The sequence below is a fragment of the Colossoma macropomum genome, unplaced genomic scaffold (genome assembly GCF_904425465.1).
Source record: "Colossoma macropomum unplaced genomic scaffold, Colossoma_macropomum, whole genome shotgun sequence".
NCBI classification, from domain to species: Eukaryota; Metazoa; Chordata; class Actinopteri; order Characiformes; family Serrasalmidae; genus Colossoma; species Colossoma macropomum.
The window spans coordinates 32,280,037-32,304,420 of record NW_023494791.1 but is presented as its reverse complement, the minus strand read 5'-3'; the positions used below and the strand labels follow the sequence as shown (position 1 = coordinate 32,304,420).

Genomic DNA, 24,384 nt, shown 5'->3' with positions numbered 1-24,384 from the left:
AGGAGAAAGTTAACACAGTTGTTACTTAGAAGCAAAAGAGAAAAAATAAATAGCAATATTTTACAGTATTTATCTGTGTCTGTCTCTCTGTCTCCTCTATCTGTCTCTTTCTTTCTCTGTCTCTCTGTCTCATATGGGAGCTAATGATTTCTCCAGAAACTTGCCCGGAGGCACTTGTAAAGTCGTGCATTTATGCACAAATGTGTGTTGTGTTCTCAACCTTGGCTACTAAATCAAACAGAATGGCCTCCACACACTTTATTTACGGCGTTCATTACTGTTAGACTGAACTCCCTCACACATGTGTGTGGGTGTGTATGAGTGTGTGTTTTTCAGGTCAACAGTAATGAATGTTGCACACACAACTTACATATATTTTATACATATATAAAAGCTTTATATTTAAATAAGTACTTATATGTAGTGCCTATATATGACAATAATATGCCCCATAAGTTTTATTTTTATTTATGTAAGTATCTATAGCAGATGTAAAACAAGATTGTGGATGTTGCTTTACAAAGTCAGAAGCATTTTTTTTGGTTCTGTAGGTCAGTCCTTTTTTCCTCTGGTTTTATTTTTTTATCTTAAAAGTGGTGCGACAGCTAAGATGCCTTCACACATAGCATACACTCTGTATTACAGTATGACTTTATGACTTGTTTGAGACAGAGCCAGTGTGTAGTTGGCTACTATTAGAAATTCGCTGGTAATTAAACCTGCAGTTAGGAATTTGTGCACAGAGCTGTCTAGGTGAATTTCGTGTTGTGAAACAGGATGGTACCATTTGACAGAAAGAAAGACAGAAAGAAAGAAAGACAGAAAGCGGGGCTACATGCTCCTGTCCATGTTGTGACAAGAAGCAAACATCTTGTCCAGGTGTGTGTGTGTGTGTGTGTGTGTGTGTTTATGTTTGGTCACCAACAGAGAGCTCTTGTTGGTGTTTAAGGTATGTGTGTGTTTGTGTGTATTTATTGGTTTGTGGGGACCAAATCCCCCCCATTCTGATGAAATCATGAACATGGATGTGGGGAAATAATGTGCTGTCCAAGATTTTTTTCCTCATATTCTGCAGCTGTTATTCGAAACAGTAAAAGAAACTAAAGCTAAGGTTAAAGTTAGGTTGGGTTAGGTAGTACCATAGGTGAAGAGGAGTAACCTAAACTCATCTTCTAATAAAAATGTTGCTACTTCAGTGAAATCATGGTTGCAGTAAAAGTGAGAGGTGTGAGAAAGAGTAAATTAGTCCTGAAGCTGAACCAACTCAACAGAATGAAATTAAACTCAAAACCTAAATGTTAATGTCTACATTTTAACTAAAAAGTATATTACTTTTTTATTATATTCCAGTGGTAGTACAATTATTATCATCTGAAAATATTTAGGAAAGTATAAATCCCTCAGAATTTTGTTGCAGGGCATAGAACTGAGTAAATGATGATGATGATTTTTGTTATTTATTTATTTTTTATTAAATATAACTAGTTGCTGCTCACCTGTGAGTGTAGTGCAGCAGTACTTACACATAAACATCTATACATTTACTGATACGCTGGTGTGTTTGTGTAAGAGAGCAAAAGCGGGGGAGGAACCCTTCTCTGCTTTTGGCTCCAAATGGTTTAAGTGGGTAGGAAGCCCCACCCCTCTTCCACTCTGCGTCTGTGTATATATGTGTTCTCTCCGCCCCCTGCCGCCCATCTCGACCAATCAGAGTCCTCTGCTCCGGCCGTGCGGAACGGAGCCTCTGCTGAGAACAGAGAACTTCCCAGTGTTACACAGCAGCCTCAGCCGTCAGCACACACACACACATCGAGACAGAGAGAGAGAGATAGAGAGGGAGAGAGAAAGACAGAGAGAAGAAGAAAGAAGCAGCAGCCAAACAGCAGCAGCAGCGGAAAGAGAAGCAGAGAGATCCTTTCAAGCTGCACAATTATGATTTAAACACTGAGCTCTGTTGTCTCGGAAAAATCTCTTCTCTACTGCCTTCTTTTTTTCTCTCTTTCTTTTTTTAAAGCAATCCATCTCTTTTTTGCTGATTATTTTTCTTACTACCTCACATCTCCTCATCCGAGGGACCGTCGGATCGCGGCAGCTCTTGCCTTCTGCACCGTTTCTGTCCGCGCAAAAGGAAAGAGAGAGAGACAGAGAGAGAGAGAGAGAGAGAGAGTGTGTGTGTGTGTGTGTGTGTGTGTGTGTGTGGAATGCGAAGAGGACGTTAAGTGAGCTGGGTCTTGATGATCCGGTGCAGCCCTGGAGTGGGGGGGTCAGTTTAACCCTTCAGGTCACTACTGGAGGAGTCCTGATAAAGGTAAATGTGCTTGTTTGTTCCCTCTTGATCTTGCTGATTCTTATTCCCACTCTCTTTCCTTCTGTCTCTCCCTCTTTACGCATGTTTCCTCACGCGCTCTGCTTTGCTCTGCTTCCTTTTCTTCCTTTCTTACTTCTGTTTTCGCGTTCACTTTTTTAAGCTGTGCCTCATTGTCCAAGCGTGTGCCTACTTCATGTGTGTGTGTGTTCCCACGAATCCTCTCACAGCGTAAATGTGGAAGTCTTTCATACTTGTTAAGCATGACGTGTGTTTTAACACACAAAAGCCTGGTGTAGATCGACAGGGCTTGAATTAGATTTTAGTCTTCTTTTCTTTTCTCTTTCTTCCTTTCTTTCTTTTTTTTGGGGGGGAAAGGGGAAAAATGCAGTGTGCAGTCAGTGTTTCCAGGCTCAGATCCTTTCCTCTGGCTCACGTCTGAAAATGAAGATGAAAGATAAAAATCCAAAGCAGATAAAATTCCATTGCAGGTCTGTTTCTATGGAATCTGTTGTATTTACATTGGAATGATTCCTTCACATTGTCTGCGATTGACAGACAATTCTTTTTATCTTTTTTGCTTCTCTTTCTCCTTTTTCTGTCTCTCCCTCTCTCTGTGGGTGTATTCTGGTGGAGTGTTACAGAAGAGATCGGAGAGGTCACTGTATTACCGGAGTGTGTGTGTGTGTGTGTGTGTTATAGCGCAATGTCTCTCCACAATAGACACTTACACAGCGCGGCTAATTGGAAACAGCTCTAGCTTTGGAAGCTCCTGCTCGCTCAGTTACATTCAGAGAGTATGAGCTGCTGTGTGTGTTTGGTGCACTCAGCCGTCCGAAAAAAACGCGATGTGTGATTGGGTGGATTCGGATGTGGAGTGTGTGTTTTTGAAAGATTTGCAAGTGATGCGTTACAGTTTGTTGGTGTTTTTATAAAAGAATTTAGAACATATATGTAGCTTAGTCTGTGTGTTCTCTATGTATTGGTGTTTTTGAGTCATACTGTAATACAGAGTGTGTGTATGTGTGTGTGTGCGTGTGTGTTGAAGTCACACTGTTATAGAGCTATGCTGTTTATAATGTTAAACATGTGCATGTTTTTGACATAGAGAAAGAGACTGAAAAGAGGGATAGAACAGGAGAGAGAGGAGAAAGAAAGAGAATGAGAAAAAGAGAAGAGTACCAGAATGAGAATGGGAGAGAGAGACTTAACAAGTGAGAAAAAAGAGACACAGAAGAGACAGAATGAGAGAAAGGTAAGAGAGAGAGAATGAGAGAGTGAGAGAAATAACGAGAGAAAGAGATAGAAAGTTGAGAAAGAGAACACAGGGCGAGAAAGAGCGAGAAAGATACTGAGAGAAGCAGAAAGGAAAAAGTGGAAAAATGTAGCCGTCTTGTATTTCAAATCTGTGAAGCCTGTGACCCTCAGGCCGGTGAGGAATAAGCTGTCAGAGTTACGGCAGAGTGTGTGTATGTGTGTGTGTGAAGGTGTTTAATGTCCCTCCTGCAGCAGGCGTTACTGTATGGTTCCACTTTAAGCCTCATATTGAAGCTCTTTTTGATTTATGACAGAGGCTTCGGCCTTTGATTCTGGCAGAGAAGGGAAATAACTGCTCTTTTTTTAAGGGAAAATATGAGTGAGAGAATAGAGGAAAAAAACAGTCTTTCTCCTCCTTCTCTCTTTCTTTCTCTCTCTCTTGTTCTCTCACACTCTCTCTCCCTCTCTCTCTTTTTACAAATCGCCTAGCAACCGGGCTTCCTTACCCCTTTCCAAGGCTGCGTGTGATATACGTTGAGAGTATTCTGTAATCTCGTTGATGGACTACATTACCGAAGATTGAGCTATTACTCAAAGAATAAAAGTTTCAATTACCTCCCGTACCGGCCAGTAATATCAGCTGATTTACTGCAGCACAAAAACGAACAAGGTCACATTTTCGTACTCCTTATATTTCTTTTGTTTTATTATTTTATTAGTGGGGCCTATGCTTGTGGCCCGGTGGGCTGTTTCGGGCAGGTGGAGTCTCGTTTATACAGTACGAAGTTCATATTTAATTCATAAAGGCGAAAATTGGCTCACGCCGCAGAACGGCTCTTTTGTGATCGAGGACGGAGAACGAAAGAGCAAGAAAACGATGCAGATAGCCATCCACTCTTAACCACTTTTTGACACCAAAAGAGATCCATCATGTTTTCTTTGTGGATCATAATACAGTAATAATGGCAATATTAATATTAATATATAACAGTAAACTTGTACAAACATATTAATAGAGGAAACAGCCTTACTACCTCTCACTCACTCTTCATTAGTAAAAAAGTTTCTATAAGGTTTTTGGATTAACTCTTAGAAATGTATAGCTATTACTGTTGTTTGGCTTTGTTATTCAAATATAATTATGTAATTGCAGAATTAATTACATGCTTATATAATAAATTACTTTCATATTTGATTTGCATTCTGTATCGGCAGGTTCGATTTTGAGTTTCAGACTTATAAACACAAATGTGATATGAATTGAACATTTAGAATCTGCACTTCAAACTGAATAGATTAAATGAACATTTCAATTAATTAATATTAAATCTAATGTAGAAGTTCCAGTGTTTGAGCATTAATAATAATAATAATAATAATAATAGTAATAATAATAGTAAGAAGAAGAAAAATTGGTATAAAAAAATGAAATCAGCTCTAAAGTAGGGTACAATTGTACATGAAAGAAATGAAGCACAAGTTTTGGAAGCATGCACTTCCAGTCAGTCACTTTCAGTCAGCAATACTCAGCTATATCTACTTTTCAGAGAACAAAACAGTCCTTTCTCTTTTCTTGTTTTTTTCTTTCTTTCTTTTCTTTCTCTCTGTCTTGCAGCATCTCATTTTAACCTTACAGCTGAACAAGAGAGTAGGCCTTGATGTATATATTGAGAGAGATGGGGCAAAAGAGACAGACAGAGAGAGAGAGAGAAAGAGAGAGAGAACAGAAGTCTGTAAGATGAATGGAGTGTGTGTAAGCAAGTGGGCCTTATCTAGATGTGTGTCCAGATGTCCAGATGGGTTGGATCAGTGTCTCCATCTATCTGCTCAGCTGCGGACTCACAGAAGCTTCTGGAAGCTGTGTGTTTTTGAATACAGCAGGGTGTGTGTAAGTTTTGGACAGTTTTGGTCAGTGTGAACAGTGTGAAGATAATTGTCATTGATTAGTTTTTTCCCCAGTTGCAGCTGTGATTTGGCACATATTAACTCTTTACACACACACACACGTCATATTTATGCAGGGGGTAGAAATAACAGAAACACCATGAGCTACTCACTACTCATTGGCCATTTTTTCAGAAACCCCTATAGGTCTGCTGTATAGGCATGGACACGGGAAATGAGAGTGCTAAAGGGACTGCAGCAGTCCCCGATTTTTGGGATTATTTAATTGCAACAGCTATTAAGGATAATTTTTAGAAATAGAACTTTATAATAGCTGGAGTGTAGTAAAGATCCCTATGCTAAAACAAAAGTAATATTTCCAGCCAAACATTGTTTTTTCCCCCCAAAAAAATATATAATATGTAATGAGACATAATATATAATGTTTCACATTTGTAACAGATAGATTTTTTTCCAATGTTTTATCTCACATTTGGTGAATCTCAGCATGACACAATTAGTTACAGTGCCACATATCAACAGTGTGATTGGTCACTGTTCAGCTTATTTGCAAAAAGTTTGTCCAGAAGGAGAGGGAGTGAAGAGACCAGAGTGTGCATCAGCAGTGGCAGTTATATGTGTATCTGTTTGATAAAAAATTTCCAAAAAATTCAAATGAAGAAAAATTTTACCAGATAATTTTTGTTGCGGCATGCGTTGTGTATGTCAAAATTTCAGCACCCCCAGCTCCCTGTGTATAGACATACAAATATAGCCCATCTGCTGCTCCACATTCTACCCCATTTATCAGTGGTCAGTTTCAGACCATAGAACTGACATGCTGTGACTCTGACATGGTAGTGTGTGTGGTGTTGGTATGAGTGTATCAGGCACAGCAGTATTGCTGATGTTTTGAGGGTTCTAGGGTGAGAGTGGTCCACCAGCCAGAAATGTCCGACCAAGAGCAGTTCAGAAACCGATCACTGATAAAAGATTAGAGGACGGATAACACAAATTTTGCACACTCTGTAATACACGTTTACATCACACTCTAGCTTACCAGCCTGTGCGAGCACACACACCCCCAACACACACACACACTCTTTTAGCGAGGCCTCTGAGATACATAATGGCCAGCCAGCCAATAGACCAGCTACACCCACTTCCACTACACACTCCCGCTAACATTTTATGCCTTAAGGAAGAAAACTAGCTTTATAAAAAGAAAAATCATACTTAGCGTCTCTAAATGGAGCAGAACTAATTGCGCAGTGGATGACTTCATCATATATAGTATTTTGTAAGATAAATACAGTCTCAAACATATATATATATATATATATATATATATATATATATATATATATATATACACATTACTAAATACAGTTAAAATTCTTATAATTAATTGTAGAATATTGTTAAATGTAATTTAAAAAGATTATTGTAAATCCTAATTTTAATCTTTTGTCTATATAATTTGCAATATTGGATATATCCACATTTTCTACACTATTTCCTGGTGTGTTTGGTTTTTGAAAGCTTTTTTTGCCATTTGTTTGCCATTTAATTATGTGCGTATGTGTGTGTGTGGGTGTGTGTGGGTGTGTGTGTGTGAGTGAGCTGTGTGTGTTTGAGTACAGCTCTGAGCCAGAAGTTTGATTGAAACTCTCTGTTTGATCATAAATCTGTTTGAATTAAAAGGTTAGTACTGGAGCAAACAAACACACAACACACTCTCTCCTGCGTGTGTACAGACAGAAATAAATGTGTACTGAATATGCAGCTTTTCCAAGGCAAGAACATCGACAGCTCTGTGCTGTACGACTGTTTCAATTTAGACAAATAATTAACACATTTATCAGTTAGTACAAATCTCACATTTATCACGTTCATCAACTTTTTATGAAAGGGTTTGTGTTACTACACAGTTAAATATTTTGCATGGAACCACAACAAAAAAGATTAATATGTGGAGTCAATATGTTTGTATGTGGAGTCAATATGACCGTGTGTATGTGTGTGCCTTAGTACCTACGCATTTACATTATTTTAAATTTATATTACATTTACATTGCATTTTATTTATTTAGTTAGCAGGCACTTTTATCCACAGGAGAGGGAAAGTGCCTGTATGTGTATATATACAGTAAGATGTGGTGTGTATGTGTGTAAATGGGTGTGTATGTTTGTGTGTGTGCTTGTCTAGTTGAGTTGTGATGAATATTCTCTTTCTCTGTCCCACTACAGCCATTATGACTGGCCAGAGGAATTACATTCCTTTACCAACACATACCCTGAACATCTTCACACACACACGCAGCCCCACATGCACACACGCACACTCACACACACACACACACACACACACACACACACACACACACACACCACACACACACAAGCAAGCACACATTCACTATTTAAGCTTATTGTATATGTACAGTACATCTGCACACGTGCATACAGATACAAGCATTGCATCAGACATTTGTACACCTATATCCACACACATACACACACAAACTTCATAACCTTATTATACACACATATAGTACTGTGCAAAAGTCAGAGACCACCCTTAATTTATTTATCGTCCAGCCAAAATTGCCATTAAGTACAAGTTATTCATTTTAGAGCATCAGAAAACATATATGTTTACAGAAAATTATGTAATGTCGTTTTTTTCAGTTTTAGAGGTTGCATTTTCTGCATCACACATTTGATGATGTTGAGGTCTGGGCTCTGGGGAGGCCAGTCCATTGTTCTGGAAGCGCCAGCAGTTTTTTTTTTTTTGGTTATATTTTTTTGTTTTTTTTGATTTACAAATCTTCATCTTTTTGGTCCATTTTCTTTTCTTGGCAGTGGCTTGACAGCTACACATCCTTTCAGACCCATAGCTGAAGGATGGCTCCAAAAGGGTTCTATTGTTACAAGCTTAACATCGTAACAATAGAAAACCCTTTTTGATGCTAGGTAGAACCATTTTCAAAAAGGTTCTACTTAGAACCATATACGGATCCATTTAAGCATGAAGTAGTTTTATGTAGAATTCCTGGTTCGAAATACCAGAGAACCATTCCCTTTACTAAAGAACCCTTGAAGAACAGTATACTGTTCATCTGATGCTGACAGTTGTGGGTGGTTAGTAGTCCCATTTTATCTAGATCGTTTACTAATAACTTCGATTTCGATTTTTTTCTTTGGCTTTCTTCTTCCTTATGCAAGTGGATTATCTTATATATACTTCTCAGAAATATCTCCTGAAAAATGAATAATTTGTAATTAGTGGCCATTTTGACTGGAAATGAAGTAAATGGGGGTGCTGTCTACACACACACACACACACACACACACACACACACACACACGGACACAAACACATTTGCTAACAGTATTATACACATACATATACACATACACGTTCATATGGATAGAAATGTTGCACCAGCTTATTGCACACCCGTATCTTCCCACACCCAGACTATTTCATTATTCATCATTATTCACATACATACGCACACACTGAATGCTCTGTGTGCTGTCCCTCAGCTCCGTCTGAGATAAGCTTTTCTGCTTCTGGCTCTCCACCCAACACAACAGCTACACACACTTAACTACTGCTCACGCATCGTCTTATATATGCTGTTCAGTGCTGCTGTTTATAGGAAGATGAATACGTTTCTCTCTGTGTGTTTCTGTCTGTAGGGAGTTCTGCGCTAGTAGTTGTCTGCACAGAGAAAATATTCTGTCCGTGTATATATAGAGAAGCTTTGAGTCGTACTGTTCTATTAGTGATGCTTGGCTGAAACCATCCTTATTTCAAAATGTCCATGTCCCAGAAATTCTAAGAAACTGTCTATGACTTAAAGTGTTGACATTAAAAATGTTTTTAAATTTTTAATTTTTAAACATTTTTAAATTAACATCTATTAACACTTTAAGTCATAGTTATCTCAACAAAAGCATGCTCATAAAAACAGGCAGAGAAATTGTGTGGAAAGTGCAGATTCCAAACTTTCAATCCATACCATCTTTGTGTTTGTAACTGAAAGAGGAGATATTTCATTATCTTTAAATTTCAAGAGTCTTAATTTGCAAAAGGAAAAACATCTGTTTTGCTATGTATGAGATTGAATGCAAAAAAGTCAGAAATGCAGGCTTGAACCTGTCGACACAGAATATACATCAAAAGTTAATGTATTCATTACATAACTAGGTGGTTGATTTTGTTATTGCGTACTTCTATTTATATAGCATAGTAGAGTAGCAATAGTAACACTCAACATCAAAGGGTTAATGTGATTTTTTAAAATCAATTTAAAATTTCTGTTTTTCCATTCAGCAGATAAAGAACTGTTGGTATGTTTAAAGGGCGTAAAACAAAGGGGTTTTGAGGTTTTCTAATTAGAGTGACAAAATGCTTTCATATCTACAACCGCTTGTCTTTATGCTCCTGTATTGTTATTTATTGTATATGATGTATTGCTATACTCTTCTCTGCTCTTGTTTATTTCTTTATTCCTCTGTCTCCTGTCAGTGTTATGTGCTTGTTTTTATTTGGAACACTGTAAAATACCTTCAGTGTATCTCTGTCTCTTTATTAAATGTTCTGTAAATATACAGCATAGTTTCCATGCCACATCAATAGACACTGACCGTCCATTTTGTTAGAAATCCCTACTTTGTACTTTCACTCACTGGCCACTTTATTAGAAACTACTACCTTATAGGTACAATACATATGCATTCATTTTCAAACTGTAGGCCATCTATTGCTGCACAATTTATCATCCCCTCCTCTACTGTATTCATCATTGCTCACTTTCTCACCACAGGGCTGCTGCTGACCAGACATTATGGACCATTCTCACCACAGCTGTGACACTAACATGGTAGTGGCATGATAGTGTGTGTGGTGCTGGTAAGAGTGTATCAGACATGGCAATGTTACTGGGGTTTTACACGTGTCAGTGTCACTGCTAGGTTGAGTGGTCATCTGCCCAAAAAATTCCAGCCAAGAGTGGTTCTGTGGTCAGAAACTGACTGGTGATGAAGGGCTAGAGGATGGCTAACACAAATTGTGCATGAATAGATGGCCTACAGTCGCTAACACTAAGGAGCTTGGTGTAGCTTTGAGGGAAGTGTTTCTAAAAAAATGGTCAGTGAGTGTAACAAGCACAACTGTACCAACCTCTGAAGTCTCTGGAAAGGTAACTGATTTGGTTTGGTTATGGCAGATCTTCAAATACGTGATTTACTTAGGTTCGCTAGGTGGCAGTAAGCTTGTTTCTACTAGCAAATGAGACAGTAAGGCAATTAGCCAAAGCACTACTTATGTGTGAATGTACAGAATTGATCCAGTAGAGAGACAGAGCCACATTATAATTATAGTTTTGCACCTGCCGTGAGATTATTATTATTCGGTATATAGTTGTTTGTGTGTAGTCTTGGGCCACTTACTGCTTCAGCACATTATTGCCTTTCCTGGCTTTACCAGCTGTTATTTGTGTTTATGGCTCTGCATTTCAAGTGTGTTTGGTATGGATGTGCTCAGTCATTGCAGTGTGTTGAGATGCAGTGAGGCAGTGTGTTTATCAGGCTGAGTGAGAGAGAGCAGCCGAGGGAGGCGACCTTTTCATCAGCAAAAACCTCTGCGCTCCTTTTCACCCGCTTATGTCCTCTAACAAGATTATGGGATGTCCACACTACCCTTGGCGATCTCTCTTCCTCTCTCTCTTTCTCGCTCTCTCTCTCTCTCCCTCTCTGTCTCTCTCTTTCTCTCCCTCTCTGTCTCTCTCTCTCTCTTCTACCTCATTTTATCTCAGTCTCTAACTCTTAATCTGCACAGCTCTCTTCCTCTTCTCTTTGTCTTTATCCCCATCTTTCTTTATCTCTACAGCACTCTCTCTTCTCTCTTTCTCTGTCTATATATAGCTTGCTCTTTTATTTTCTTTCTTTCTTTCTTTCTTTCTTTTCTTTCTTTCCTTATTTCGTTCTTTCACTATGTCTGTCTGTCTGTCTCTCTCTCTCTCTCTCTCTCACTTAAGAAGAATGGAGCACAGCTGTGGAGAGAGGAGCTCTGATTTGGGTTAGTTCTGATTCTTTGTGTGTGTCTATGAGGTGTTTTAGGGTCTTCTGTAGGTCATGACCTCTGAGACTGGATCATTTTACAAGAAGATGAGGAGGGCTAAAGGTTGCACACTGCAACATCTTTAAGCGTGTGTGTGTGTGTGTGTGTGTGTGTGTGTGTTTGTGTGTGTGTGCTTGTCTTGCTACCCTTGTATGGACCAAATGTCTTCACAGTGATAGGACAACATAATATTTTGTACAAATGAGGACGTATTTGGTTTTCACCACAAATTCAACTTTTTTAAATATGTAAAAAGAGCAGGCTTTTTAGACATTTTTTTGGCTTTTGGATACTGAGCTTAAGGTTAAGATTAGGGTTGGGTTTAGGTATGGAGTAGTGTTATTTGGCTACAGTAAGTCAAAAATCTATGTCAAATAATGTGAGACAAATGCATGCTTGTGTGTGTGTGTGTTTGAATATGTGTGTGCATGCTTGGGTGTGTCTCTTTGTCGCACATTAAAATCATCATTATGCTGTTTCATGAGTGGCCATAACCTGCAGTGGGTAGCACTGTTGCCTCACAGCAAGAAGGGCCTGGGTTTAATTCCCTGGCTGGGTGACCAGGTTCTTTTCTGTGTGGAGTTTGCATGTTGTGTCTGTGTTGATTTCCTCCCACAGTCCAAAGACATGCAGTCAGGCCAATTGGAAATGCTAAACTTGTCCAGGGTGTAACCTGCCTTCCTAGGCTCTAGCGACCCAGGAGGATAAGGTGTGTGTGTGTGTGTGTGTGTGTGTGTGTGTGTGTGTGTGTGTGTGTTTTTTATGTTGTATTTGCAGATTTTTGCTAATTGTTTCTGTTGTTGTTTGTTTGTTTGTTTCTTTTGTCTTTTTTTCTCCCCTTATTACAACCCATGTCTCCCACTCCCTCTCTTCTTAAAGCCAAGGAAATGTCAGTGTTTAATTAAAGCAGCTTAGTGGGGGGGGGCAAGGAGGTGTACCAAGAAAAAGAGAGCAAAATGTGCTGCTCTGTTTGAAACGCAGGCAGTGTTTCCCTCTCCAATTATTTTTATAAGGAGCAACTTCAACGTGAGCAGTACCATGGCAGAGACAGTCCAGCATTACATCTAATCTTTCAGAATGACTGCGTCGTTCTGAATTTATTGCAGCCCCTTGGTTGCAAGCAATTTCATTTAACACTGGGTCTCACATAATTACAGTCATTTAATGTTGCAGTGGAAATATTGACCAGAATTCAGAGATTAAGTATTGCAATCTTTATGTGTACATATATATATATATTCACTTTTGTGGAGCATGATATGCAAAATCTAGTGCTTTACATGTCTGAAAATGGTGCTATTTTGTCCATGTTTACAGATAACAGTGTGTCATACAATGTTAGAAACCACATTAACAAGTCTGAGATTACTTAACAACTCAACACGTGTGATGATTTAGGGATGCAGTATGTACAATGCTAATTGCTGTACATAAGTAGCCATTACTTGTTATCTACGAAACAAACTTCAGACACCAAACGTGTCTTGGCTAATGGTTTGCATTTGAAATAACAGGGAAATTCTGTGAATTTGATTTTTGGCTGAGCAATCACTTTAATTCATGCAACTCATCAGTTGTAGGCTGGTTTATTTAACACTGAACTGCCATGTAATTACAATCTTGTAGCATCATGTAGAAAGGTTGAACAGAATCCAGAATGAAGTGTTAGGATATTTCACACAAAAAGCAATATTGTTATTCTTACAGTTCAGCGCCTCTGGCTGTTTAGCTTTATATCCCTTCTGCATGCGCATGCACGCAAAACATAAATGCACCACACATACACACACACACACACACACAGACCCACACACACAGTGTACCCCCTGTTTCTTACTTTCTCTTCAGCCAGCATTTGAATTCTGCTGGGCTCCCCGCTGGGTCTAACTCAGAAAAAGGGGAGCTTTTGACCACTGAAATTTTTCTCCCTGGTCTGACAAAAGCAAGCACCCAGCTAGCATGCATAACACTGCAGAGAGAGAGAGATTAGGAGAGAGACAAAGAAAAAGAGAGAGTAAGAGAGAGAGAGAAAAGGAATGAGAGAGAGAGAGAGAGAGAGAGAGAGAGAGAGAGAGAGGGAGAGAGGATTCTGTAGTCAGCATATTCTGTAGATGTCACCCTCGTTCAGTCGCTAATTGTGTTCATCAAAAAGGACAAAGTGAATGTTACAGGTGACGCCCAGATTGTGACCGAGAATTCATTTATGGCTTCTGTTCAGTGTTTAATCTAGAGAGATCCCTGTCTTTGCCTGAAACTCTGCACATGTTGTTTTTATGGATGTCCAAATATACAGCATACTCTTTTCTCTATAATAGTGTTCTGTACGGTCCAGTATTAGGAATAGTGATTAGGGGGCCGTTTCTGTTCCTTATAATAGTGTTCTGTGTAGTGTCTGAATCTAGGGAATAGTAATTTGGGTGCATAACTCTTCATAATAACAGTGTTCTCTATAGTGCTCCGATATAGGGAATAGTGATTAGGGTATGTTTCTGTATCTATAATAGTGGTGTGATCAGGGCACATTTCTACTCCCTAAAATATGTGGTCCAATGTAGGGATTAGTGATGAGGGGCTATTTCTGTTCCCTATAATAGTGTCCTACATACTGGTTCAACGTAAGGAATAGTGATCAAGGACCGTTCCTGCCCTCTTGTATCTGATCCTGGATCATTCGCTCTGTTCCTCTATGGCATCTGTGGTGATCTCATTCTTTAGAGGCTGGAACAGCCTTAGGAGTGAAATTAAATGTCATCCAAGTGCTTTTGTGTGGGGAGAGAGAGTGGAAGGGTGGCTATTACTGCAAGTTCTGAGTGTGTTCTACTAAAACAGGGTGATGTCATAGGACATGCATGGAAAAGAGAAAAAAAATTGGCAGGTTTTTAATATTTTCTGTTCAAGATTATGCTAATTGAGTGAGAAATATGGCTCTGTATATCTGGGAACGTGGCTGTTTAATTCTGAGCTCCAGTGGAATGTTGTTTTATTTCATTGTACTCACTGCTTTTCCGGATTCTTAATGCAGATATTTGGACTTACTTCAGTCGGTACACATGTTAAAGTTTTACAAAGGCTTTATGTTTATTTTTTTGTTAATTGAAAGAGCAAAACAATTTCTTTTTGGCTCCTGAATTAAGATTAGAGTTAGGTTTAGTCAAGTCAAAGTTTATTTATATAGTGCTTTTTACAACAGGCATTGTTACAAAGCAGCTTTCCAGAAAAACTGGGTCCAAGCCCCCATGAGCAAGCCAGTGGTGACAGTGGCGAGGAAAAACTCACTAAGAGCAAGACGAAGAAATCTTGAGAGGAACCAAGATTCAAAAGGGTAACCTATCCTCTTCTGGTCGACACCAGATAGCAAAACAGTAACACAATAATATGAATGGAGAATAAGATTTTTAAATTAATATATAACACTGAATAAGGAGAAAAGAAAACAGCCTGTTCTTTACTTTGAATGTAAGTTAATGTAAAGAGATGTTATACCTAGCCATTTTTGACCATTTCTGTTGGTGCATTCATCATGAAATTTTCACACAATGTAAAGGGCAGCCTCTTTGCTATGTCTGAAAAAAATGGAAATACATGTTCCTCTTTGGACGGCGACAATATACAGTACTCACCTTGCATTTAATTTCCTGTCAAAATGGCCAAGTTATTTAAGTTATTCATTGTGGAATCTTAATTCAATCTCCTCACATTGAATTCCGTCTTGATTTAATCTAAAAATGTCGCCTGAAAAATGAACTTTTCTTAATATGTGATTTCAATTTTATATTGTTCAATTTTATATTATTACATATAGATGCTTACATATGGGGCAACATGTTGTCAACATGTTGTTTCTTTTATATAATACATATTTAATATATTATGTATAGATAACAAGGATGGCAGTTTTAGAGAGCTGGGTGGAGCTCCAGCATGGCTAGACCCTCTCACACACACACAGACCACTGTGCTTTACCACACACTCCGACAATAACACACCAGCGCAGGATATGGGTTTTCTCCAGAGGGAAATGTGGGCAAATCCCACCAAGAGTAGCATGCACACACACACACAGAGGCATGCGGACACAAATGCACATGCACACACACACACACACACATACAAACACATACATGAATGCACACGTACTACCACAATCATACATAAACACACACACACGTATGTACGTATTTGTGTGTGGAAATAATCTTGTGTTTAATAGTCTGAAGTAGGTAATTGCATTGTAGGCATATATGAATGAGAATGAATGGACATCAACTTGCATTTGTCAGAGAAAATGGCTTTGAGAAAATGTGTCTGGTGGAGGCTGTTACAGACAGTTATATTCCCCTCCCCCTCTAGGCTAAATATTATGTTGTGTAATTATATTTCTGGCTACACACAAACAAACACACATGTGCTCCAGATCAGGGCTATGCATGTAATGCGTCCATTTACACACTGCTTGAACCCTCTCAAGGTTATTTGTCTTAGACCTACTTTCCCTTATAGTCAGCATATATAGTTAGCACAAGTACACACACACACACACACACACACACACACACACAAACACAGAAAAATGCATCCATTACCGTGATGACATGCAAATCTATTTTGCACTGTTAACACAAAGCACATATGCTACCTTGACTGAACCTACCATTAATTATACTGACTCTGAATGCTGCATAGCCTGGCCTGTGCTTAAAATCAGCAGTAACAGCCAATAAAACACCATGCTTTTGCTATCTGTGAGAAAGGATGAAAAATAACAGCGCTCGCTGCTACTGTACATAAGTACCATTATTATGTGTTTGTTTGTAATTGACTTGATTGTTGTTTACTCTACTGGCATTGCAAGAGAGTTTATCCGGCCTCTGATTCGACTGTGTTTATCTAAAGCCTTTTTACTGTCAATAAATGACACATTATGAATACACTGAAATGGTGGAGTGATATTTGAAAATTTAGTATTTCAATAATGGAGATAAAAACGTGCTGCAGTAATAAAACATTATGGAAAGAGCATTAAATTGTATAGGGGAATGGTAGAATAGTATAAGAGCATATTGGTGGTTTTGCTGTGGTGAAAATAGTAGTGTAGTATATTGTGTGGAATAGTGGAATTGTACAACAAAACAGCTGAATGGTATACTAAAATGGCGGAGTGGTAAATCTAAAACAGCATGGTAAACTAAAATACTTAAGTGGTAAATCAAAACAGTGGAATGGTAAGACAAGACTGTCAATGGAAACAGTGTGTTGGTAAATTGAATGATAAAATGGTAATTTGAAACAGTGGAACGTTGAATAGAAACAGTAGAATGGTAAATTGAAACTGTAATAATAAATTGAAACAGTTTAATGGTAAACTGAAAAGGTGGAATGTTAATTGAACAGTGTAATGGTACAATGAAATTGACGAATGGTAAATTGAAGCAGTGGAATGGTAAATCAAAACAACCAAGTTTCAGCATTGAAAACCATTCACATGTAGCAATGGATTCCATGTAAATCACTTTATTCAATAGAGCATGCCAAACCTCTTCATACTCCTTACACCACAGAATTCCTCTGAATTCCTTTTTATCTCATTGGAGGCACAGATGCCAGAAGAGCTTTGGCAGCGTCATCAGGCTGCGTTCAGTCATATGGAACTCATGGCTCAGATCTTTGGCCAGTTTAAATTAACCTACTGGCGTCAGGATCTGGGTCCAAGATGTCAGGCTGCAGACTTTAGCTTCATGTTGTGGGAGCCAGTGGACCTTTTCAGAAATGGCAGACTCATCCATCGAAATATATAGTTAAGCGCTCCAGGTCGGGAAACTGTCAGACTAGCCTTATGCTGCAGCTACTCACAGAACTCACAGACTAAAAGCCCATTTTAACCCATTGGCATATTTGCCTTTAAATGCATCATATTTTTTAAATATTTCTCACTTGTAGCTCTTTGAAGAAAATGGTAAAATTCTGTGGAAAGAGTAGATTCTAAACTTTCAATCCATACTGCATAGGAAGAACAAAATGTGTTTTATTAGGATTTGAATGAGTTAAAAAACACTTAGATCTTTGCTTTGTTTTTATTTTTGCATGAAAACAAACATAAAAAAGTCAGAAATGCAGACTCAAAACAGTCAATGCCATATGTGCATTGAATGTGATTGTTACTCATTACATTACACACTATTAATTATATAATTATGCAACAGCATATGAATGGTTATATATAGCATAATGACCATAACTGCATGTGTTAACTGAAACATTTTTGTCTTGGATTGCTGGTTATTTTCTAGAAGCTTCTCTTCTCCCAAAAAACTTTCTCTTTGTTTCTTTTTGCTTGAGCAGTGCCATTAGTGGGAGGAAAATAGCGCATTTAGTCAAGCCAGTGCTAAATCCAAATCACTCTCTGGCAGCAAAGACTCTGAGCAGACTCAGGGGACGAAGAAAAGAACAGTGACTAGGATAGAGGGATGGAGGGATGAAAGAGTGACGAAAGCTTGCTTGTGAGGTGGGGAATGAAAGATGGAGAGATGGAGAAGGAGTGAGGCGCCTATATTGTTGCTTGTTTGATGTCTGGAGGAGCCCCTATAGAACCATCCCCACATATCACAGCTTTAAACCTCTCCGGAGGCGATGAAACATTTTGGGCTCACAGCTTCAGTGGAAAAGTGTGTGTGTCTGAGAGAGAGAGACAGCACAGCAATTGTCTGATGAAACATTGTCACAGCCGTTTGACTCATTGTCTGATGACATGGAGATGGTGGGAAAGAAAAACCAAGGAGGACAGAAAAAAGATGTAGAACGAAAGACAGAGAGAAAAGAGATAGAGGAGAGAAGGGGGAGAGAGAGGTGGAGAGAGTGGGGAAGGGGGGAGAGAGAGAAAGAATAAAATGGGAGAGAAAGAAGAAAAGAGAGACAGAAAGAGGGGAGAGAAGGAGCAGAGAGACAAAAGAAGGAAGCAAGAGAAAGGTAGAGAGAGTGGCGAAGGGAGGGAGAAAGAGAGAGGCGAAGATAGAAAACTGAGAGAGATGGAGTTGGAGAAAGCAAGACAGAGACAGAGCACTGGGAGCACAAAGAAGAAAATGGGCCAGGAAACTGAAGAGGGCACAGAGAGTGCACTGAGGGAGCGAGTGGAGAGAAAGGAAGTGATAGAGAGGGAGAAAGAGAGAGAGAACGAGTGGAGAATGAATTGCAGGATCAGGTTATTTTTAATCCTACAATTAGTGTAACAGATATCTAAACCACAACTGCCATCAAAGTTCAGCCTATTAGAGTCTCATCCACTGTAGAGCCTTGGAGATACAGAGCGAGAGAGAAAGTGAGAGAGAGAGAGACTTTCTAACAGAACTTCAAATTATGACTCGGTTATAAATATATTCTATAAGAAAATGTGCAGCAGTGCAGCCTCTCCCCTCAGCTTCTTGAATTCATTAATACAGAAACAAGATATGCTCTATTGTTCTGTTTCTATTGCTGCTTTTCTGTTCATATTAACTGCTTTGGCAAAAACAGCAACTTGAAACATTGTTGCCAATTAAGCACTGGGACAGCGAGAGAGAGACAGACAGACAGATAGACAGAGGGAATAGAAAGAGAAAGACAAAGGGGAGAGAAAAGTAATATATATTAGAGGAGGGAATCTTTAGGCACATCACGATTTGATTACGATTCAGAGGGCTGCGATGCGATTGTAAAACGATTATCGATGCATCTTTGTTTCCTATACAGTATTTCTTTTTTCTCACTATGTGACAGTGTGGAACTTTTTAAACCAAAGTATCTGTAATGATCTATAATGAATTTACTTCTAATATCTTTTATTAATAAATCAAATGGAAGCGATATGGCAAGTGAACTGGAAGACTCTCATTCACTGCTCTTATTTGGAGCACATGAGATGCAGGCTGATTACAGCTATTCTACCCGTTTTCTTCAGTGATTTCATAACTTTGGTTTTGGTCTCGTTGTGTGGGGGGTCAGTGTGTCAGTAAAATATCTTCGAGACGGGACGCTGTATCTCGGCTCCAAAGTGTGCAAAACAGCGCGAAAGCCGTAGTTGTCAACGACTGAGTACGGATGCAAATCCTTGGCAATAAAAGTTGCGATAGAGTTTGTAGTTCGCTTTGTCCTTTTCGATTCGGGTGGAAGCTCTGACATTGCTTGATTGATGGTCCTCTGGTTGGCTGCAACCAGAGTCCACATCCACATTGCGATGCATCTATTTTTCCCCCCACCCCTAATACAAATATATGTGTGTGTGTGTGTGTGTGTGTGTGTGTGTGTGTGTGTGTGTATACATATATGTATAGAAAGAGAGAGCACTTTTCACCATCACATTCCAGTCAGAAAGAAATGTGGATCTGGACAAAGCCGTGTCCAAGGCTGGAATAATCCGCTTTCTTTCACTGCTTTTTTTTCCCGTCTTTCAGAGATTTGTCTGGCTTTTATTCAGCTCATACCTATACAGAGATAAACCACTCTGTGCTGATCTCTCAGACACAGTAATATATTTTCAGGAAAAGTGACAGCATAAATATTCAAAATTAAAAGTCGCTTAACTGCTTGTTGGGGAACCCCACTTTGTCTCATTATTTCACTGCGAATTTATATCTGACTCATAAGTACAAGGCCAGTTGGCTCAAACTAAGACTGTAAAATTAATTTTTAAAGTGCTCTATAGTCTTTATTGTGATAAGTGGCAGTAGTCTCTGGCTCTCTTTCTCTTCCCTTCCTATTAGGAAGATTTCTTTGTTAGATGCTGTGTGAGGCACAAAAGCTGCATGAGAAGGCTTCCAGATTTCTGTATAAAGGAACTTCAGTACATATACACTATGAGTCCATAAGTTTGTAGAACCTGCCAATCCACTGTTTCATCTAAAATCAAGGGTATTAATAGGGAGTTTGTCGCTCTGTTCCTGCAGTAACAGCCTCTACTTTTTTGGGAAGGCTTTGCACTAGACGTTGGAAGATTACTCTGAGGATTTGATTGCACTTGGTCACAAGGGCATTAGTGAGGTCAGGTACTGATGTTGGATGATTTGTTTTGGATCACAGACACAACTCAAACTCATCCCAGAGGTATTGGATGGAGCTCTATCACTTCAGAGAAAGCTGTTTCACTGCTCCACAGCCCAAACATTGAGCATGGTGACCTTAGGCTCATATGCAACCACTCCAGAACATCCCATTCTGTTGGCAGTGTATTTCTGTGGAGACTGTTTGTTTGCAGTGGAGCACTTGTATCAGGAATGGAGGTACCTCAAAGTAGCTGACAAATTAGAAGAGGCATCTACATACTTTTGGACAATGTATAGTGTTGTTGCAATTTTGTGCCAGAAGCTCCAGTACTTTGTGTATTGGAAAATGCCCTAAAACTGTTCCACCTCTATATAAAAACACCTAGATATTCCACCTATATATAAAAACACATGTAGAGCACTTCTAGGACCCTTTTTCAACCAATCAAATTGCGTGGTCGTAACTAACTACTGAATAATAAGCTCCTGTGGCTGACCGATTGGTGTGGGTTGATTTGAACAGGCTTTTACGCTCTTGACCTTGGACTTTGTGGAGTGCCTAAACATTTCTTTATTAAAGCTAAAGGATGAAAAGCGATACGTTTAAATAATGAGAAAACTGAATGCTCTCTGGTGATGATAAGCGCTCTTCTAGAAGCTTCTGAGGACGAGAAAAAGCTGGGAATAATTAGAGAGTGTTTATATTCACAAACAGCAGAACAGCAGGGTCAGCCTGAGAGATAGAGAGCAGTTGGCTTTCAGAATAGCCTTTTAATCAAAACTCAAAAAAAAGTTTCGAGAGACAGCTAGAGCAGAGTTAGTGCGTTAAAGAGGAGCGAGAGAGAGAGAGAGAGAGAGAGAGAGAGAGAGAGAGAGGAAGATAGAGCGTCCTTATCTTTCCATTAAAATGCTAATACATTTAAATGATCCGCCTATTGAAGCACCACTTGTTTTATTTGCTTTATTTGTTTTAATCCCCCACTTCAGAAATCACACTGAAGGTTAACACACACACTCTCTTATTGGCACCCGCTCATCCTTTTCCTCCTCTCATTCTTTCTCTGTCTCTCACGTCTTTGTCGTCTTCTCTGTATACTCACACACAAACGCATATTTCCCTCTCTCTCCCTCATTTGCACATACATCTCTCATTTTGTTCTCTGTTTCTCATTCTTTCTCCTTCACACACATTCTTTCTCTTTTCATACACTTTGTCTTTCATTCTTTCTCGCATACACACTTTTCTTTCTTCCTATCACACACACACACACACACATGCACACTTACACGCACACACAATCTGAGATTAGACTTTATGTATTGGTTCTGTGTCTGACAGTCTCTCAGTGTGTTGACTCAGGACGTTCCTTTTAGCTTTTTCATTTATTTATTTGTTTTTTAGGATTTTTTATTACTGACCAATTAGGTCATTCACTAAAATAGCAACCCTGGCAGTCCTCTGTCACCTCACGTCACAGCTAACATGTGTGTATGTGTGTGTGTTTGAGAGAATGTGTGTGTGTGTGTGTGATGTGCACATGTCTTGTTATCCTTGTGAGGGCTACATGTCTTCACAATAATAGGACTGTGACATTTTTGCTCAAGTGAGGACATTTTGCTGGTCCTCAGTTCAGCATTGCCTTTTGGATACTGAGGTTAAGGTTAGGTTTAGGTGTAGGTATAGTATTACCTGGCTACAGTAATACAAAATCAATAGAAACCTATGGAAGTCCTCACAATGAATGTGAAATAAGATTATTAGTGTGTGTGTGTGTGTTTTCTTGCAGTTTATGACAAAAATGGCCTCACTATATAGTAAATTCAAAGAAAAACATAGACCCATGTTTATAATACATATGGAACATATTAGCTATTGTTACATATATGTGTAGTCTTTTGAATTTATAATATTATCACATCAGCAGTGTGTGCTGCATGTAAATGATACTTCAGACTCAGTGTACTTCAGTAATGGAGAAATGCATGACATAACAGTAACTGGAAATAACTGTGGTTTTATGAAGAGAGCCATAATGGAAAATGTCATTTAAACGCTGTATTTGAAAAAGAAGTGTACAGCTGCAGGATCATAGCAACAACATGAAAAACATACTTACATACACACACACACACACACACACACACACATATATATATATATATATATAGATGTATGACCCCAGATCCTGACATTCCATGATACCTCACATTGTATAAAAACAAACGTTTACATGTATGTGTGTGTGTGCGTGTGCATGTAAACTTGCCTGCCATACTGTTTCTGTCTGTTTGCCACAGTGTAGCTGCAGGCTGATTTTAAAATCAATGGTCTTTTTTTCTGCAGCGCAGTTTAAAAGCACTTGGCCTGAATGCATAGAGAAGAGCCGAGAGAGTCTTTTCCAGCTTCAGTGTGATCCTGCACAAAAACTTCACTCAGCTGTGGCCTCAGGCTAATACACTGCATGAGAGTGTGTGGTGTGGGAGGTGTGTGTGTATCATTATGCTGGTGTTTCTGACCTTAGGTTGCGGCACTTAGGGAAATGAACAGCAGCAGCTGGACGGTTAGGTTTATCTATATGCTGTTTTTATTCAATATTTGACTCTTTTATTATGTACATAGAAGTGTGAATATATGGGATTATATGTGCATTTTTGCAGTTAACCACTACACAGCATGAGCCTGCGTTTGTGCCATACACAGCTTTAGCCATTCGACAAAAGCCGACCCTGCAGCTATGCCGGGGGCATTTAACACACACACACATACACACAGACACTTAATTTCCCACACAAAGTCATAATCTTAATTGCATGGTCATACAAACTCATAAATACACACATAAGTATTAATGTGTGCATAATATTATTAATTCCAAATGACAGTAAAGGTGTTCATCTGTCCGTTCATCCATCTGTGTATCTATTTATCTGATCATTTACATTCATATTTATGCCCACATTCTTATACATATGGTCATCAGAAACATGCACAAACTGCTCCTGAGTGGCGCAACTATCTAAGCAATAATAACATCTTGAATAGATCATCACATTCCAAGAGGTGGTTATTTTGAGCAACAAACAAAATAATCTTAGCAGTAAGCTGAGGAAGTAGCTTGCTAATGTTCTTAGATTTGTGCTGTTTGTTATGTTATAGCCTTGTGTGCTAGAAATTTGCTTCAAATCCCAGTACAGTAAAACTAGTATTTTTGGCTGGCTTGGGAAAAGCTCATGTAACTCAGAGATTACATTTGGTTTCATTTGAAACATAAATAGACTAATAAGACATAAATAGACTGTTTACAATTTGCAGCATATTAAAGTTTATACATTTAGTTCACATTCTGGTTGCCCTTTTTCTGGCAAAAAGCCCCCACCCCCAGAATGTCGGTGCACAGGCTCTGCTCAAGGTATGCACATGCTAGCCTTCACTCTCCCAGCATGGTAGCATAGTGTGATGAGGGCAGCCTGGCTAGAGAGTGGAACTGGCAGTGACTAAATCACAGAGGAAAAACAAGACAATTACAGTATACAATTACTTTCCAATGAAAATAAAGGTGTTTATCAGTCCATCTGTTTACTCATTTACATTCACATTTATGCCCACATAACACACATTCTTACTCATATGGTCTTGTGCTTCTTATACAATGACAATAAAGACATTCATTCATTCATATATTCATGCACATGCTCACACAAGCCCAAGACCAAAACACACACACAGACACACATCATCCTGATTTGGTGTTCTCTTACTCCTAGTTTGGTGCATGTGTATGTAGTTTCTCTC

The 24,384-nt window shown here is 38.9% G+C and overlaps 1 protein-coding gene across 3 annotated transcripts in view; it reads left to right on the top strand.

Moving 5' to 3' along the window:
• tenm3 (teneurin transmembrane protein 3) overlaps positions 1 to 24,384 on the top strand; it is a 452,242-nt gene that overhangs the window by 174,929 nt on the left and 252,929 nt on the right. The window contains exon 1 of one of the 3 annotated variants that reach the window (XM_036574880.1): positions 1,734 to 2,308. The exons of the other annotated variants lie outside the window; for them this stretch is intronic. The gene's annotated coding sequence lies outside the window, so the exon portion shown is untranslated. Of the gene's footprint in view, positions 1 to 1,733; positions 2,309 to 24,384 lie in introns of those variants that run through there. 3 annotated transcript variants of the gene reach the window in all.